Here is a 19,044-nt window from a genome sequence, read left to right as displayed (position 1 = left end):
TTTGGACTTCACGAGGGGGTCGCGGGGAATAGCCATTCTCATTCATCGTAGGGTCCCCTTTAGTCATAGACGCACATAGGTGGATGCACAGAGCAGGTATGTGTTCGCACAAGGGGAGATTGGGGGTGAGGTGGTAGTCATTGGCAGTGTGTGCGCCACCCCCCTGCAATGGGCTCTGGTGGAGAAGTTGATGTCCCTTTGGGTCGACATGCCCACTGCCATGTCTGTGGTGGGGGGGGACTGGAACGACGTCATGGATGTTTCGTGGGACAGATGGCGGAGCACTGCTGGCGCTGGTGGGGTGGAGGCGAGGGAAGAGCAGGCAACCCGGCTGAAGGCAATGGCCACGGGGTTGGACTGGGTTGACTCCTGGAGATACAAGCACGGGGCGCACAGGGAATTCACATACTTTTCCTCGGCACGAGACTCGTTCTCGCGGCTGGATTACATCTTTGTTCCACGGGTACTGGCCACTAAGGTTCTGTCAGCGGAGATTCTACCGCGGGCGCTGTCGGATCAATCTCCGGTCTATATGGTGCTGGACACCGGTCGTACTAGGCAGCCGTTCAGGTGGCGTATGTCGCCTTGGCACTTACTGCAGGGCCCTTACCGTGCTCACATTACTCGCGAACTTGCACACTATCTGTCCGCAAACGAGGGCACAGTGGAGTCCCCGGCGGTGCTCTGGGAAGCCATGAAGCCCACGCTACGGGGAATTGATATCTCATGGTGCGCGGCGGCTCGTAAGGAAAAGCGTAAGGACATTGTGCGGCGAGAGGCGGAATTAGAGGATCTAGAGCGCAGAGGACGGGGGGAGGACGGCGGACAGGCACGGCGTCAACTAGTGCTGGCGCAACAACAATACACATCAGTGTTGTTGGATGAAGCCCGACAAGCCTGGCTCGCTACCCGTAGCCGCATATATCAGTGGGGCGATAAATCGTGCAAGATGCTACATCGCTTATGTCAGGGCATCATGCATGCCCAACCATTGCCCCGAATAGTCGCCCCGGATGGGGAGCCGAATGAGATAGCTGGTAGCTTTGCCTCGTACTATGAGACCCTATATGCACCCCGGGAGTGCTTGGAGGCGGAGATGGTGCAGCGGTTCATTAATGACCTCCCTCCGAGGGCCGTCACAGATGAGGTCCGTGAGGTGTTGGACCAGCCATTGTCGTATGAAGAGCTGGCCACGGCTCTGGGCGAACTGAACCCGGGTCAGGCACCAGGTCCAAATGGGTTCCCGAGCGAATTCTTTGAACAATACGCGACGCAGCTGACCCCCCACTTCCGGCCGGTCATTGAGGAGGCACATGGGAGTGGTGCACTCCCCCCGGATTGGAGGCACGCGGAGGTCGTTGTTTTCCTGAAGCCGGGGCGGCCACCGGAGAGACATGAGTCCTACCGCCCGATTTCATTGCTTAACACCGAGGCCAAGGTTTTAGCGAAGGCCCTCGCCAATAGACTCAAGCCCCACATTACTGATTTGGTACACCCGGACCAAGCTGGCTTTATGCCACAACGCGCCACTCGACATAATATCAGGCGAGCCCAGGTTGCGATTTCGGCCTGGCGAGGGTTGGGGGAACGGGCTGCATTGCTGCTGGCTGACATGGAGAGGGCGTTTGACTCCCTGAGCTGGACGTATCTATTTGCTCTATTGGGGCGTCTGAATTTCGGGCCCCGATTTCTAGCATACGTGCGGCTCTTATACACGGACCTCACGGCTGCGGTGCGAGTAGGCGGAGGGATCTCCCGCTCCTTTAGTGTCCGCCGGGGGACGAGACAGGGTTGCCCTCTTTCCCCGTACTTATTCGCACTGGCGATGGAACCCCTTGCGGCATGGGTACGGATTGACGCTCAACTGAGGGGATTTCAGTGGTCGACCGATGTGGCTGATAGGATAGCTATGTACGCGGATGACGTGCTGTTTTTCCTCACCGATCTTGAGCGCTCGGGACCCCGCATCTTGCGAATACTACAAATCTTTGGCGGAACGTCAGGCCTCTATATGAACCCCGGAAAGTCTACCCTCTGGGGGGTCCGCAGCCTGTAGGAGAATGGGCCAATGAGATTCGGGTGACCGCGGATGGAGTCAAGTACTTGGGAGTGTATCTCACAGAGGATGCTTCCATGGCCCGGGAACGTAATATTACCCCGGTGTGGGACCGCGTGCGGGAGGACCTCAAGGCTTGGGCCAGAATGCCGCTCTCCATCCATGGTAGATCTGCCATCTTTAAGATGGTGGCGCTTCCTCGCCTGCTTTATCAATTGCAGAATCACCCGGTGTTGATCCCACAAAATTGGTTTCGGCGCCTTAACACAGCTTTGAGTGGCTTTCTGTGGGAGGGGGGAGCGGTGCGAGTGGCCTTGCGGACTTGCTTTCGCTCCACATACACGGGTGGGCTGGCCACATCGGACGTCATGTCATACTACCAGGCGTCCCACCTCCAGGTTCTGAACGACTGGTGGTACGCAGATAGGAGGGATCCCGCGTACATGGTGGAGCGAGCCCTGATGGGTACTGCCTCTTTACATATGCTCTTATATTCGGCGCCCCTCAGGAGGTCCCTGCCGTCCATTGCGCAGGTGGTCTTTCAGGTTTGGCGGCAGGTCCTGCGTAGGATGGGTTCGTGGAATGTCCTGACGTTGGAAACCCCGCTGTGGCGGAATGGTAGATTGCCTCAGCTCGCTGCCCTGGTGGGCTTTCGGGGGTGGGATGCAATTGGCATCTCCACTCTAGGCGATGTCATGTCAGGGTGTGTCCTCAAGTCCTTTGATAATCTGCGGGAGGAATTTGAGATGCCGCGTACCCAATTCTATAAATATCTCCAGTTCAGGCATGCACTTACTCCATATCTCCAGGGGGTGGAAGAGATACCCGAATTTAGTACCATCGAAGCCAAGCTCTTTATGGGGGAATTACCAGACAAGAAGATATCCCGCATTTATCAAACCTTAGTGTGACATTGCTCCACAGACCTTGCGCAGCTGAAGACAGCGTGGGAGCAGGATGTTGGGGAGCTTGATGAGGACTAGGTGGAGGCGCTAGAGGGTCCCAGGGGAGCGGCCATTTCCACGCGCCTGCGACTGATACAATTCTGATATCTCCATCGCACGTATTACACTAGGCAGCGCTTGTGGAGGGCGGGCTTAATAGCCTCCCCAGATTGTCTCAGGTGTGCATCAGAAGTGGGTACGCTGCTACATACCGTGTGGGACTGTAGGGTCATAAGGAGGTTCTGGGATGGGGTATTCAGATGCTTGAATGAGGCCCTGGCTTGGGTGCTTCAGAAAAATCCTAAGCTGGCCCTCCTCCATGTAATGGCTGATGTAGGGGGCAATCGGTATAAGCGGCATCTTCTCTTGTTGGGGCTAACCCTGGCCAAACGGGACATAGCGAAATCTTGGAAGGCGCCCCGAGCCCCATCGCTCATGGCTTGGAAGAATGGGATGGACTTTTGTATGGGTCTGGAACAGCCAATATATGTGGCCAGGGGCTGTCCTCAAAAACACTACAAGATCTGGAAGAGGTGGGCGGACTATCGGGGCCTGGATTTGGAACCACCACCTGAGGACGATGTATTTCAGCTCCCCTGACAGCCCGACAGCATGAGTTGCATGCGGACATTGTGGCACGTTTGGCAGGAGCTTCATGTCTTAAGTACAATACGGGCGAACCAAGCAGCGGCGCGCGCGTGGGGGGGGGGGTTGTGGGGGGCTGGAGGGGGATAGGGGGCGGTGGGGAATGTGATCCTGTTTTTCTGTTAACAACTGTTTGACCTCATATGAAACTAATTGCATGTAATAGTGCTTTATAATTTGCTTCTGGTGATTGTCTCTGGTGTGCAGTGCATTACTTGGTACATATTTCATGCAATCAATAAAATCTGTTTTAAAAAAAAAAGTTTTTAAGTGTGAACTTTTAAAATAGCTTTATATTCCTGAAAAATCACTGCAATAACTAAAACGTTTTTAGTTAATTGTTTTCAGCTTAGACCTCAGGACTGAATCTAGGATCCAGTCCTGGAACTACCAAAGTAATCTACAAAGTAATCAACTGTGTTTATATAGAAAAACCCATTGAGCTCAATGCTAAATTGTGTGTAGAATTGTGTTGCCCACTTCAACCCCTGTATCTATGGTGTTTACAAAGTTTATTGCCTTTATGCAAAGTACTCATTAGAGACCTCTCATATTGAGAACAGTATATTATAATACCTGTTGGTTCTAAAAATAAAACAACTATATCTTTGATATAAAAACAATTGGCCTGGAGTTCAGTCTTTGAGTGTGTGAAACCTTTTGCTGACTGAGTGTGTACAACACATGCTTTACACTGTCCTCTGGCACTCGCGACGACCCTTCTGGTGCTGTACCTTAACTCGCGCTCCATGGTAAAGCACCAACTAGACATATTTATATTATTAACATCAGAAAAGCCAGATGTGCTATTAATCACCGAGACCTGGCTCACCACTGACTCCACTCCGGATATGCTAGCAGCGCTCCCCTCAGACTATTACATCCTTAATGTAAACCGGCCTCCGGGCAGGTCAGGTGGCGGGGTAGCGGCCATCATACACAAACATTACAAGTTCATCACCATGGCCTCCCTTGTCCTACCTGAAGTCGAAAACATTGTCATCAATCTCGAAACTGATGCAGGCGCCCTAGCATTGGTACTGATCTACCATCCCCCCTAGTCCATGCCCCCTCTCTCTTAGTGAACAGATGGCGAACCTGATGACCAACTACACCAGAGTACTACTCATTGGCGACTTTAATGATTGGTTCAACGATATATGTGGTGGGCCACATGCGGCAGAACTTTTCAAACTGCTAGCGAGTTTAAACATGACTCAGCTAGTATCAGCCCCCACCCACGTCAAGGGCCACACCCTCGACCGTATTTGGTCCCATAATGTCACATTGTTCACTCCAATAATCTCCCCCTGCATCTGGTCGGATCACCATCTGATCGAATTCACTGTGACCGTCAAGGGCAGGGTTAAGCCTCCTAAAATGGCAGGCGGTCTGTCCCACAAATGGAGAGCACTTGACTCGCAGGGTTTCATCGACTCCTTAGCCAGTACACTTCCCACTATTGATTCCAACTCCAATATCGACTCGATGGAAGCAGACATCGCAAACTGGCTACAGTTGACTAGCGATAGGCACGCCCCTCTCACTAAATATTCTCGTACTAGACATGGCATTGCACACAAATGGTTCACTTGTGACCTAAAGGACCAAAAGCTTAAACTCCGCCAACTAGAAAGGAATTGGAGGCGTGGCTACTCCAAGGCAGACAGATCGCTTTACCTGGCAGCTCGCAAGGAATACAAAGTCTCGATTTCCACGGCTAAAGCTGCACATGTCTCAGAGAGAATACTCTCGGCCCACAACAAATCGAAGGATATTTTTAAAATTATGAAGGACTTCACCAGCGACGATAGAATTCTACCGAGCCAGGCCCCTACTCAAGAGATGTGTAATTTTCTGAATAATTTCTTTGTAGAACAAATCGCGGTTATTAAGAATAGCATCCCCCCCACTACCCACATGGTCTCCTCTGACTATACTCCTATTAATCCATCTTCACTTACACACTTCTCAGACATCTGCTTTAACACCCTCTCAGAGCTCATGACCCGCGTCAAGTCGGGTTCCCCTAACGATTGCTGCCCTCCTCCTGTTCTTAGGGACATTTTCTCAGCCCTGCTCCAAAGTATTCTCCCCTTCCTCAACTAATCCCTCAGTAAGGGCATAGTACCAAGCTCACTTAAGGACGCCATATTGGTCCCCCTTTTAAAGAAACCTGGGGCAGACCCTTTAGACCCTTCCAACTATCGCCCTATTTCCCTTTTACCCTATCTGGCAAAAATTTTGGAGGCTCATGTCACCAGGTGCCTCTCCAAGTTCATCGAAAACACCCAGTTCCTGGAGCCTAACCAAGCAGTCTTCTGGCCTGCCCATTCAACCGAGGCCGTCATCCTAGCAGAACTAGATACACTGAGAGGAAAAGCAGATAAGGGGGCCCCACAGGCTCTAGTGCTCCTGGATTTGTCGGTCGCGATCGACACGGTCGACCATAACATCCTGTTACACCGTGTCGGACAAGCAGGCATCCACGGTCCTGCCTATGAATGGATCAAGTCATTTCTGTCGGGCAGAACCCAAACTGTACGCTTGGGCTCCTTTACAGCCGCTAAGCTATTTACAGTATGTGGAGTGCCGCAGGGCCCCTCCCTCTCCCCATTGTTGTTCAATCTTTACATCCGGCCACTAATCCACTCACTTAAAACCAGGAGGATAACGGTCTTCAATTATGCCGATGATCTTCAGATCATTTTTCCATGGACTCCCCAAATGCTGCGGCTGAATTCCAATCTGTGATGCTTCATATCCAGCAGTGGATGAATCACAATCAGCTCAAATTGAACCCAGGAAAAACGGACCTGGTACTGCCAGGGAACAGCGCCGCGCACTGGGCACCGCACTTCTGGCCGAGCGAACTCGGTCTTCCCCCCACGCCGTCCCTTTCAGTGAAAAGCCTTGGGGTGGTCATCGACTCTGACCTCTCACTCAAGGGACACGTGGGGGCCGTGATCTCTGTTAGTCTTTTCCAACTGCAAAAAATTAGGAAGATTTCCCACCTGCTATCTCATGCAGCTCTTGTGCAGGTAGTGATCGTCTTAGTACTCTCACGCCTTGACTTCTCCAACTCCCTCTACATAGGGTTACCCCAGACCTTGCTTAATCGCCTTCAAATCATCCAGAATCAGGCGGCAAGGCTAATCCATAAAACCCCTAGATGGCAATCTGCTAGGCCCACGCTGCAAAAACTACACTGGCTGCCCATAGCACAAAGAGCTGCTTTTAAGACAGGTTGCCTAGTCTTCAAAGCACTCCACTGCAATAGTCCTGAATTCTTGAACAGTCTGATCGTAAAGCACGTCCCGGCCCGTAACCTCCGCTCAGCCCACCTTCACTTACTCACCATTCCTTCCATCAGGCTGAAAAAGCAGGGAGGCCGCAGGTTCTCACACCTCGCACCCAGGTTCTGGAACTCTCTACCCCTCGCTATCAAGAACAGCGACAACCTATTGAGCTTCAGAAAGGCCTTAAATACTTGGCTATTCACACAAATCTGCTAACTTGTTCCACCGCTTCATCATCATACATACCCAGCGCCAGGAAACTTATGGTGACAGTGCGCTTTACAAGCTGCCTTACTGCTCGACCAAGGTACCACTTTAGAGAGTAAGGTCATACCTGGCTTTAACCTCTGTTATACCTCTGGGGTTTGTGGACTCTATACACACACTGTACCTTATTCTGGTCCAGTACATATCGAGCCACTTTCTCACATTGGTGGATCAGCGGTGGGATACAAACTTGCATTTGTTGGACTACTTGGTTACCATCTGATCACACAACAGAACTCATAAATTGCCTTTAGAATTCTGAAATAGTTTTTTTCCAAAAAACTAAAAGACTGGTTGGGCCTTGCTTAAGTCCCATTAGAATTTTTGAAAAATGAGTCACTATAGTTAGGGTAGAGGGTTAGAACTTAGAGAGAAAACAACAGAACAACCCTGCCCTTGATATATTAAGGTCCCAGGTGGGATCCAACTAATACTGGAGGAGTGGTGTATCTAGGAACCAGAACTGCACAGGATATAGGGCAAGTCAATGTACATATATATCAGGAGAGTTTAGACTTTTTAGTATGTATATTATTTATTAGTTTATTTTGATTTTATGTATCGAAAGGGCAATGTACAAAAAGCAACTTACATTTTTTTGAATACACATAGTATATACATCATCAAATATACATGATAAAAAGGAAAAGATAAAATGGAGAAACAGAATTCTAAACCTGTGACCGGTCCTACCCAGCAAAGTGTTTATACAGCATTCATTCTTTGACATTCATTCCTGTCATTATGCTCATTCCCACATTCTTACATACAGCTTTCATTCCCTAATATAATCCTAGTATATACAACATGGCGAGGTTCCTAATATTTACAACATGGAGATGTTAGGTTTGTTCCATGGGTCTTGGTAATGTTTCCAGGGGCTAACGACAGTTAAGGAGATCCTGATGGATATAGGGAAATCCTGATGTATACAGATCGTCGTTTTCCTGGATGCGTAAGCCACGAAAGCCGACGCGCGTTTCGGTGTCAGGCCAGGTGGCCACACCTTCATCAGGGCTGAGAGTTTTTTTGCTGGGAGGGGGACAGGTACAGAATCTATCGTAGTAAGCGCACGGTCATTTCCAACTTAATCCGTGTGGTAGGCTAAAGGCACCATCTGATTTTATTAGTTGAATATATGGTTTTCCAATGGCACTGTTTCCAATAATCTTCTAAGGAAGGTGATGGTGTACTGGGTTTCAATACTGGGTTTTTGCGGTAATTGTCTAAGGTATCGGGAGAGGGTCACATTCCCTTCCAATGTCACTGTGGGTCAGATATGGTGGCTTCCAGGCGTAATTTTTAAAATGATCTGTAAAGAGAACCCGAGCATGGGATTCAGTTGTTTTTAGAATGGAGGACGGTGGTTTCCGGTTACAGTTGGTCGGCGGATCGGCGCCGACGGAACCCCAAAGGAGGACGAATCTCGGACACCCTCAGGGTCCCCTCACCAACCTCTTCCTATGCAGCCGAGGCTCGTTCAAACTGCCGTCCTCCATTCTAAAAACAACTGAATCCCATGCTCGGGTTCTCTTTTCTGATCATTTTAAAAATGTACATGTACAAGGCATCCAAGAATCTTGAGGCTAGCCAGGAACTGCAGAAGCACTGGTATGACCAAAAAGCTGCCATGGTTGTATTTCAACCTGGACAGCAAGTGTGAGTTTTGGAGCCAGTGGCACCAAGGGCACTCCAAGGCAGATAGAGTGGCCCTTACCCTAAAAGAAAAAGAGTGAGGTAATTTACTTAGTGGACCTGGGCACCAGCAGGACATCCAAAGGGGTTATCGTTGTGAACCGCCTTAAACTCTACCATGACAGGGCTGACCTCACCATGCTGATGGTGACTGATGAGGAACAGGAAGCAGAGAGTGAACTCCTCCCTGATATCCTCTCTTCCAGCCCAAAGGATGGGTCAGTGGAAGGAGTGGTCTTTTCAGACACCCTCTCTCCCCAACAGCAGACAGACTGCAAGCAAGTCTTGCAACAGTTTGATAGTCTCTTTCCTTGACCCCTGGTCTGACCAGCTGGTGTACCCATGATGTGGACAGTGGTGACAGTAACCCAGTCAAAAACAAAATCTATCGACAATCAGACCAAGTCAAGGAAAGCATCAAAGCTGAAGTCAGGAAGATGCTGGAGCTAGGGGTGATTGAACCCTCTGAGAGCCCCTGGGCTAGCCCAGTGGTTCTGGTCCCCAAGCCTCATCAGCAGGGTGGAAAGAGAGAGATGAGGTTCTGCGTGGACTATAGAGGACTCAACTGTCACCAAGACAGATGCTCACCCCATTACAAGAGCGGATGAGTTGATAGACAAGCTACGGGCAGCCAAATTCCTCAGTACCTTTGACTTAACTGCAGGATACTGGCAGATTGGCATGGCCCCAGGAGCCAAAGAGAAATCAGCATTCTCCACCCCTGATGGGCACTATCAGTTTACTGTAATGCACTTTGGGTTAAAGAATGCCCCTGCCACCTTTCAGAGGTTGGTGAACCAAGTCCTGACTGGATTGGAGTCCTTTAGTGCAGCTTATCTGGATGATATTGCTGTCTTTAGCTCCAACTGGCAGGATCACCTGATCCCCCTTGGGAAGGTTCTACAAGACATGCAATCTGCAGGACTGACTATCAATGCATCCAAATGCCAGATAGCGCAGGGCCCTGTGGTGTACTTGGGCCACCTTGTTGGTGGAGACCAGGTCCAACCCTTACAGCCCAAGATCCAGAGTGTCATGGACTGGGCAGCTCCAACAACCCAGACCCAAGTCAAGGCATTCCTTGGCTTGACTGGATACTACAGGAAGTTTGTGAAGGGATATGGGTCCATTGTGACTCCCCTCACAGAACTCACATCCAATAAAATGCCCAAGAAAGTAAACTGGACTTTTAGCTGCCAAAAGGCTTTTGACACCCTGACAGAAGCAATGTGCTCAGCACCCATTCTAAAAGCACCAGACTACTCCAAGCAGTTCAAAGTGCAGACTGATGCCTCAGAGCTGGGGATAGAAGGGTTCCTCTCCCAGATCAATGAGGAAGGCCAAGACCAACCTGTTGCTTTTATAAGCAGGAGGCTACTACCCAGAGAGCAGCGTTGGAGTGCCATTGAGAGGAAGGCCTTTGCTGTGGTTTGGTCCCTGAAGAAGTTGAGGCCCTTCTTGTTTGGAACTCACTACCTGGTTCAAACTGACCACAGACCTCTCAGATGGCTCATGCAGATGAAAGGGGAAAATCCTAAACTACTGAGATGGTCCATCTCCCTACAGGGTATGGACTTTGAAGTGGAACACCGACCAGGGACTGCCCATACCAATGCAGATGCACTTTCCAGGTTCTTCCACTTAGACAATGAAGACTCCCTAGGGCAAGGTTAGTCTCATCACCTTTCGTTTGGGGGGAGGGGGTTGTGTGAGAAAGTACCATCTTTCTTGCATTGGTATGCCCCCACTTTTTTCTGAACCGCTGATGTGCTTTGACTGAGTGTACCCTGGGCTCCTGCCAACCAGGTACCCAGGGCGTGTGCTCCTTCCCTAAAACTGTGTTGAAACTAAAACCCAATTGGCATCTCTGGCCACCTGTCAGCCATTAGTAAATGGTACCCTAGGTACCCAGGGCATGGTGACCAGAGAAGACCCCTGAGGGCTGCAGCACTTATTGTGCCAACCTCAGGGGCCCTGTACACTGACACCCACACACTGCCTTTGCATGCTGAGTGCCTAAGTGCAGAACTAAACAAAGAGTCGCCATGGCACACATCCCTGTGTGCCATGCCCACAGAACCCACTGCCCAGGCATACTTCAGTCACCCCTCTAGCCGGGTGCCCTATGGCAGAGGTGTGGGCACAGACAGGTACACGAGCCCTGTGCCCCTACAGTACCCAGGGCCATTCCTGGGCACTGTAAGTGCAGTGATGCCATTAAGAGTATATGGTGCTGGGAGGTTGTCATTACGAACTCCACAGCACCATAATGGCTTCACTGAAGACTGACAAGTTTGGTACCAAACTTCTCAGCACATTAAACCCACGCTGATGCCAGTGTGGGGTTTAATGTAAAATGCACCAGAGGGCATCTTAGAGATGCCCCCTGAAAACCTAATCTACAATCCACATCTGGGCTGAGTGGCTGCAGAGGCTGCCACACAGCAGACATGTTGCTGGACCCCTGTGTGGAGAGCCCCCCGCTCTCCTGGGCCTGCAACAATGCACATCCTGGGCAAAGTGCTAGGTCTCCTCCCCCAGGGTGGGCAGGGGGAAGATTCAAAGGCATGCCGCCTCTATGCGCTTCTCCAGACCATTTGCAGTACTCAGCAACTGGCCCCCACCGGTTCTAACCCCTGTGCCAACCCCACCCCTCAGGTGGGAGAGGCGAGGTGAAGCACGACCCCGGGCTCCGGCCATCTTGAAGATGGGGAGCCCTGCCCAATCACAGCTAGGCTCCTGCCCCCTCCCACAGGAGAGGAGCAGGCTAGGGGGTGTACCTGTGAGAAGTTGGCCTGGTATATGATGTTCACTATTCTAGTGAGCACCTTGCACCAGTCCAAACAACCCTTATGGTGATGGTTGTAAGTCAACCTTTTAGACCAGCTATCCTAGTGGTAGCGTGGACAGAACAGTCTTAGGCTAAAAGACTCTTGAGGGCGTGTAAAACCAGCTGTTTTACCATATGTAACCCCTTGAATATCAAATGAAAGGACACCACACAGGATATATATAAAATATATATATATTTATTCACTAACCTAACTCGTCTCTGAACTCTTTATGAGGTAGGAGGCAAAAGCACATAACAAGTTACACTTAGAAATACTTTAAATAGCACAATTTACAGTTAGGCCCTAGGGGCGCGTAAAACCATATACTAAGTAAGAGGTATAAGAACCACGACTTGGAGGAGCCAAGCTCGCGTCCGCGATGGCCGCGTTTTAGCTCGGCTCCGTTCGCTTTCCTGCCTGGAACGTCTATCCTGTGTCTTATCCTGCCCCGGGAAGTATTCTTTGGTAGACTATGGAACTAAGACATTTCGCTGGCACTTACCGTCTGATCCGTCTGTTCCTAGGTGCCGCGGATCCTGAGCTGCGCCCTTGTTCGCTTCGGGGCCTCCGGAGCGGGCGGGCCTGAAACTCCTCGGCGGCGCCCGGGCGGTGCGGAGCGCTGTAGCCGGCCCTTGGTGGAGGTGTGGGCTCGGTCGGAGAGGCCGATGTGCAATTAGACCGGTGACGGCTCTCCGGGCCTGGACCGGCGATCCTGCGGCCTGGTGTTGAGGCGCTGCCTTCCATGGACGGGGGTTGACCGTGTATGTGGCTCGTCTCCCCTTTGTTCTCCTGTCCGGCCATCTTGAGTCCCTCCGCCCGGACTCGGAGAACGGAGCCGGTGGCTTGGGGGAGCCGGCGACCCTTCTTATCCTGGTGGCCCGCCTTCCTGCCCTGGGGGTGCCTCTGCTTGTGGTTGGCTGTATCCTGTGTGACCCCGCTTGTGGCCGGACGGGGGTCGGAGATTGCCGCGGCCCCGCCGGGCTTTCAAGATGGCGGCCGGCTCCCTGTCTCTCAGCCTGGCCGAGACTGGCGACGCTGGTCCGCCGCATGGCTCGTTTGCTGAATACCGTAAAGGTGAGCCTACGCTTGGCGACATCCTCGCCGCCTTGCGCTCCTGGAGTGCTTCCGTGACCGCACCTATCGCTGGACTGGATGATGATCATTTTGCCGGGCCTGCTGGGCCCCCCCCGATGTGTGCGGCTTCGTCGCTGCTGTGTGCTGCTGAGACTTTCCTGGAGGTCGTGGACCCGGCGGCTGCCGCTTGTTTGGGTATACGGATACCCGCTGCTCTCAATCATCATGTGATTTCTCCTGTGCTGAGGGTTCGCCGGCCGGGTCCCGTCCGGACCGGTCTCGTTGGATCTCCCATTCCTTTTTTGCCTCGAATGGCCGAACGAAGATCCTGTGGTTGCTCCGCCGAAACGGCTTTCCTCCTATTGTCGGCGGAACAGTGCCTGCATTACCTGCGGTGGTTACCGTCTTTTCCTGTTCATCTGGGTCGAAATCGATATGACTTGTGTGGATTGACGATTGGACTCCCTGCTATTCGCCTCTGGTTCCTCATGATCTGGTTCCTGGTGCGTTGGATGCCTACGGCTTTGGATAGACGAGGACAGGGTTGAGATGAACTTGCCTCGGTGGACTATTATTTTGCGGTATGGTCGGATGATCCGTTTGTGACTGTATGACTATGTTCGATTCTCCTTCATGTTCCTGGAGCTTATCCTCGTAATTACTATCTTCCCGTGGGCACTGAGTGTGTTCGGACGGGGGGGTGGGAGCTGATGGTTTTGATTATGTGGCTCCTCTCCCGTCGTTGTCTCCCTATTTCCCCTTCTTCTTTTTGTCTTTGTGGTTCTTTCTTTACTTTTAACTCTTCTATATTTCGGGTTTCTAGTTAGGGCGACAGGCACGCTGCTGGGGGGTAGGCCATAGCCTTCTGCAGGGGTGCAGGGTGGGGTGTGCGGGGTGGGGGGGGGGTCTGTCATTTTGTTTTTTCCCCCTCTTTTCCCCTTTTGTTGGTTCTATGGCTCTTATGTATCCCCTTTTTTCGGGACGCGGTGTCTGCATGTGGGCCCCCTGGGGTGTTTTTTGCTAGCATGGGCCTTCTGGTCTCCCTGCCGTCACGGTTTACTACGCATCTATTACTCCCGTTACCACTGGTTCCCTGTGCCGGTCTATTTTTGAGTGCTTTGTTAGCCATGGGGCGCATGCTGTGATGCCGCGTTCTTTCTTCCCCCCTTTTTCCCGATGTCCTTTTCCTTTCTCCCTTCCCCCCTTTTCTTTTTTTTTTTTTCTTCCCTCCCCTGGGTTGTTGTAGCAGAGGGCTCTTTGTTTTGTAAGCCTATTTTCCGTTCTCTGTATCATTGTGTGTTCTCGTAGTGGTGGGTGGGCGCTGGGCAGCGGTTGCAATTGCTTACTAATGTGGGACTCACGTTCTGCCTTTGTTAAAATGTAACTGTTCTTTTTGAATTTTCCTGTATTCTGTATTACTGCTTGCTCGCGGCCCGCCACGGCCCTCTGGACCTTAATGATTGCCATCATTCTGCTATACCCCTTCTTCTATTATAAAATCAACCTTCTCTCATCCTGCTCGTGGTGGTTGCTCTTTGGCTTTTCGCCTTTGATTCCCGTTTGGATTACTGTGGTACCCTGCTGGAGCTTCTGTCCTGACCATTGTGCTTCTATAATTGTGGTGGCCGGCCCGACGGGTTGTAGGCCCGTATTTGTGAGCAATTTCTGCACAATAAAGGTTTAAAAAAAAAAAAAGAAAAAAAAAAAAGAACCACGACTTGGGAAAAGAGAAGGCCTAGGGCCTAGAGAATCGCTGGGGCTACACTATCTGACCCTTAGGTTAGGAGTAGGAGGCCCACAGGCGGCGCGTGCAGTGTCTTTACACACACGCGGGAGTCAATGTTAAGTCAATGGGAACTTTGAAGGAAAGTAAATGAAGATTTAGGACACTTCCGGTCTAGCTAGGAGGAAACAACTAGTAAATCTGGACACTAGGATAGTCAATCCCTACTGGAGCACCGAATTACTCGCGTTACCTCACCCACGGGCTGCGGGTGCATAGGTGTCAAAGTGTGTCGGGTCTCGTCGTTGTTCTCAATGGAGCCTTGAAGAACGATGCTGCAGGCGACCAGGAGGAAGATGTCCAGGTGGATCCAAGGGTGGATCTAGGATGAAGAGGACCTGAAAGCAGAGGGGACAGAGTCTAGGTCACTAGCTAGTGACCGGGTGGAACCAGAGAGGAACCAGACGTCGTCGAGGAGCAATCAGGTGCGGATGTGAAGCTTGTCGTTGCAGCCACGCGGACCAGGAGGCGTCGAGGATGACCAGGTGCTGGAGAGGAGCTGTCCCACGAAGGTTCTCGTACATGGAGGGGTCGACTTCAAAATTGGAGCCAACAAGCCTAAGCAAAGGCAACCCACGCAGGATACACAAAAGGCTTCTGGTGCAGACCAGGAGGGTCTGAGTTACTTCACCATTTCCGGGAAGCGAGTGCCAGTCTGGAGCAACCAGACCAGAGATGGATTTTCACAAGGATTGTCGTCAGAGGGCTACTAGCCAACGGGCCAGCAACCGGACAACGCGTCGAGCATAACACAAGCAGGAGGGCCCCACGCAGATCTCATGGAGTGTGGAGGGCTGGTCTTCGGTGCAGGTGGAGCTCTGTGTCGGGGTGTCTCAGTCCCCAGTGCACAGCTTCGAGGATGCCTCAGGAGCTGCACTGTTAGCAAGTTGAAGACTTTCCAAGTTGCCTGGTTCCACGGATTCCGACGCCTTCCACGGAGCTCAGCTGTGCTGGAGTCGTGCAGTGGGGTCAGAGGAGTCCTGGAGTCAAGGTCTTGTCAGGCTCTGCGCTCGAGTTCCAGCGGGAACAGGGACAAAGCAAGCCGTCGAGTTGCTGGATGGTGCCTGGTTTCCCAGGGTGGTCACTTCTTGGCCACAAGGGAGATTCTGCAGTCTTCAAGTCGGTTGAATGTCGAAGGGTCCAGAGTTTCGTTTCAAGTTTCAGTTCAGGATCAAATCTAAAGTCTCCTGGGTCAGCTCCTATCTTTATACTACTAAAGGGGGCTGGTTTACTCACTAGGTCCCTCCTATGGGTGGGACCAGGAAGGGTGGTGGTTACACCCCCTTTCCTTTGTGCAGTTTCGCGCCAGAGCTGGGGCTGGAGTGCCCCAGCAACCGGTTTGAACTGGGGTATGCATGGAGCACCTAGTGTGCCCCAGGCATGTCTCATTCTATTCGGCCCTCCCTGTCCCAATACACAAAATCCTGTCTGGGGTGGTGCTCGCACCTCTCCAGGCAGGAAACCTATTGTCCAGGCCTCCCTCGCTGGAAGGACTCCCAGCAGCAGGAGGTCAGACTTGTGTCTGTGGCAGCAGCATCCATTTTGTGACGCTGGGGCTCTGGTTAACTTTAACCGGGATAGTCAGCAACAACATGTCTTCTCCCTCTAGAAGGGTGAATTGCTACCCCCTTCACCAGAATTGGCGAGGGGGTAGTATTCCAAAGCGTATGACACCTTACACGACATGTTTAGATAAAGCCAAACCAGAGTTAGCATCCAACCGCCGGGATTATAATGCACTTAAGAGTATATGGTATGGCAATATCATAGAACAGCTATAAGGACATGGTTCAGAAAGCTGCAGACAGGCTCAGCTCATGCTAGAGCACCATCTCACACATAACCAAGCACTCTGCCTCCAGGATTGTTAAGGCCTGCCATAGGAGTGACTTATAGGTTACTATGTGTCTATATATAAGAGAGGTATAGGGATACTATATCTAAGCAAGGGGTGATTACACGACCTTGCCCCAGCTGAGTGATCAGCCAGTTGTGTCAATTTAGGTGGCCAGCCAGGGGTGGCATAATACATGCTGCAGTCCCTGGTAGGCCTTGGATGCACCTATGCCCTGGGTACCTATAGTACACTGTACATAAGGTGACCCAATTCCCAATTGGAGATGTACCTAAGGTACATGGAGTCCATTTTACAGAGAGAGCAGATAGCCTGGGGTCATGAATAGCAGGATCCCAGGCCAGCTAAGTCGAAAACCAGCTAAACAATAGGCACAAAAATCTGGGGTAACCATAGTCAGGTATCCACCTTCCTACAGTACCCACCCCAGAACAGGGATCTATTGGTAACGCCCCTAAATTTAGTATTTAGGGGCACCCTGAACCTTCCTTCCTGAGATCCTGATACTAAAAGAAGAAAGAAGATCAAGAGGAAGAAAACCCGCCGTGCAGCTGCTAACAACAGGACGACCACAACTTGGCCCCAGCCCTACCGGCCTGGAACCTGCTCCTGCCTAAACCCCGGCAACTCCAGCGGACAGCAACCTTGGGACACCCAGAGGACCTTCCTGCCTAGATCCTCTTAAAGACTGGGACTTCCATCAGCAGAGGCTCTGCTGCAACAACACCCCTGGTGCTAGCCAGGAAGCTCCGGACCAGCCCACTCTGCACCAGCCGAGCCCGCCCGTGCCCAAGTGATCCAAGACCACGAGGACGTCCCCCCGGCAACTGGGAACCAAAGTCCAGTGCCCAAAGACCCTCCTCGACAAACCAAACGATGCCTGCAGACTCAGTACCAGGGGCCCCTCCAACCGCGACCAGCTGAGGGCAAGCTTTCCCGACACCTAAAGACACTCCTGCACCCGGCGCCCTACAGCCCCCTGTGCCTTCCTTTGGGGTACCTACCTGTGCACCAAGATCCCAACTTACCTCTCGACGTGGTGGTCGCCCCCGAAGAGTCTCCATCTCCGAGACTGCAGCCTTTGTTCGTGGTTACCTTTCCCTTTCAATAACATTGAGCGCCCGACGGCTCAAAAGCACCCTGCACCCAGCTGCCTGAGTGCGCTGGCCGTGCCACCTTTGCCCTATCCTACTTCCCCATTTGCCCTGAGCAAGTGACCAGGAGCCCCGCTCCCACAGCCGCGTGGCCTGCTAGCCAGCAGCCACCAACCGGAGGCCCACTGCCACCCATTGGATAACATTGGGCCTAACTACCTCTGCTCCCGGCCGCCCCTGTGCCGCTGAGGGTGAACCAACTATACCTACCTAACCCTGGGGGACCCCTGAGTCTATGCCCAGAACCTTAACTTCACCAGCCGAGTACTCACCTGGAAACCGGTAACTCACTTACCTGTCATTGGATAACATTGACTGGTTTGACTTGAAAAATCAAGTGCCTACTATTGAATATTTAAAATATTCCTATAAAATCAGCTGAGTAACGAATTCAGAAGTACTCACCTGTGATCAGGCGAGAAGCCAGTACTGTACCTTGTAGCCCAGTATGGAACCACAAAAGTAATCCAAACCGGGTTTACCCTTAACCTGTATTTTATCCATAGGAATGAATCCATTGTCTGCTTTTCTAGGAAATTTCTTCTAAGTGTCTACTTTTGAAAACTTGAAATATTCTTTAAAAATCATACGAAATACTGAAACGTAATTACTTACCTGTTTTAAGTTGATACCCCAGTGCTGGACCTAAGAGCCCAGTACTGGATTACAAAAGTAACGAGATCGTACTTTACCTGCAACCTGAATTTTCTCCCATTGGATAACATTGTCAGATTTCTGTTGAAACGTTTCAAAGTGTGAACTTTTAAAATAGCTTTATATTCCTGAAAAATCACTGCAATAACTAAAACGTTTTAACTAAATTATTTTCAGCTTAGACCCCAGGCCTGAATCTAGGATCCAGTCCTGGAACTACCAAAGTAATCTACAAAGTAATCAACTGTGTTTATATAGGGAACCCATTGAGCTCAATGCTAAATTGTGGGTAGAATTGTGTTGCCTACTGCAACCCCTGTACCTATGGTGTTTACAAAGTTTATTGCCTTTCTGCAAAGTACTCATCTGAGACCTCTCATATTGAGAACAGTATATTTTGATACCTGTTGGTTCTAAAAATAAAACAACTATATCGTTGATATAAAAACAATTGGCCTGGAGTTCAGTCTTTGAGTGTGTGAAACGTTTTGCTGACTGAGTGTGTACAACAAATGCTTTACACTGTCCTCTGGTACTCGCGACGACCCTTCTGGTGCTGTACCTTAACTCGCGCTCCATGGTAAAGCACCAACTAGACATATTTATATTACTAACATCAGAAAAGCCAGATGTGCTATTAATCACCGAGACCTGGCTCACCACTGACTCCACTCCGGATATGCTAGCAGCGCTCCCCTCAGACTATTACATCCTTAATGTAAACCGGCCTCCGGGCGGTCAGGTGGCGGGGTAGCGGCCATCATACACAAACATTACAAATTCT

General features: G+C 51.1%; 1 protein-coding gene across 3 annotated transcripts in view; it reads right to left on the bottom strand.

Moving 5' to 3' along the window:
- Positions 1–19,044, bottom strand: part of ASAP1 (ArfGAP with SH3 domain, ankyrin repeat and PH domain 1) — a 2,040,747-nt gene that overhangs the window by 458,759 nt on the left and 1,562,944 nt on the right. The gene's annotated exons all lie outside the window — the stretch shown is intronic.

The sequence above is a fragment of the Lissotriton helveticus genome, chromosome 4_1 (assembly GCF_964261635.1).
Source record: "Lissotriton helveticus chromosome 4_1, aLisHel1.1, whole genome shotgun sequence".
Classification (NCBI taxonomy): domain Eukaryota; kingdom Metazoa; phylum Chordata; class Amphibia; order Caudata; family Salamandridae; genus Lissotriton; species Lissotriton helveticus.
The sequence above is the reverse complement of the archived record's forward strand: the minus strand, read 5'-3'. Positions and strand labels throughout refer to the sequence as shown.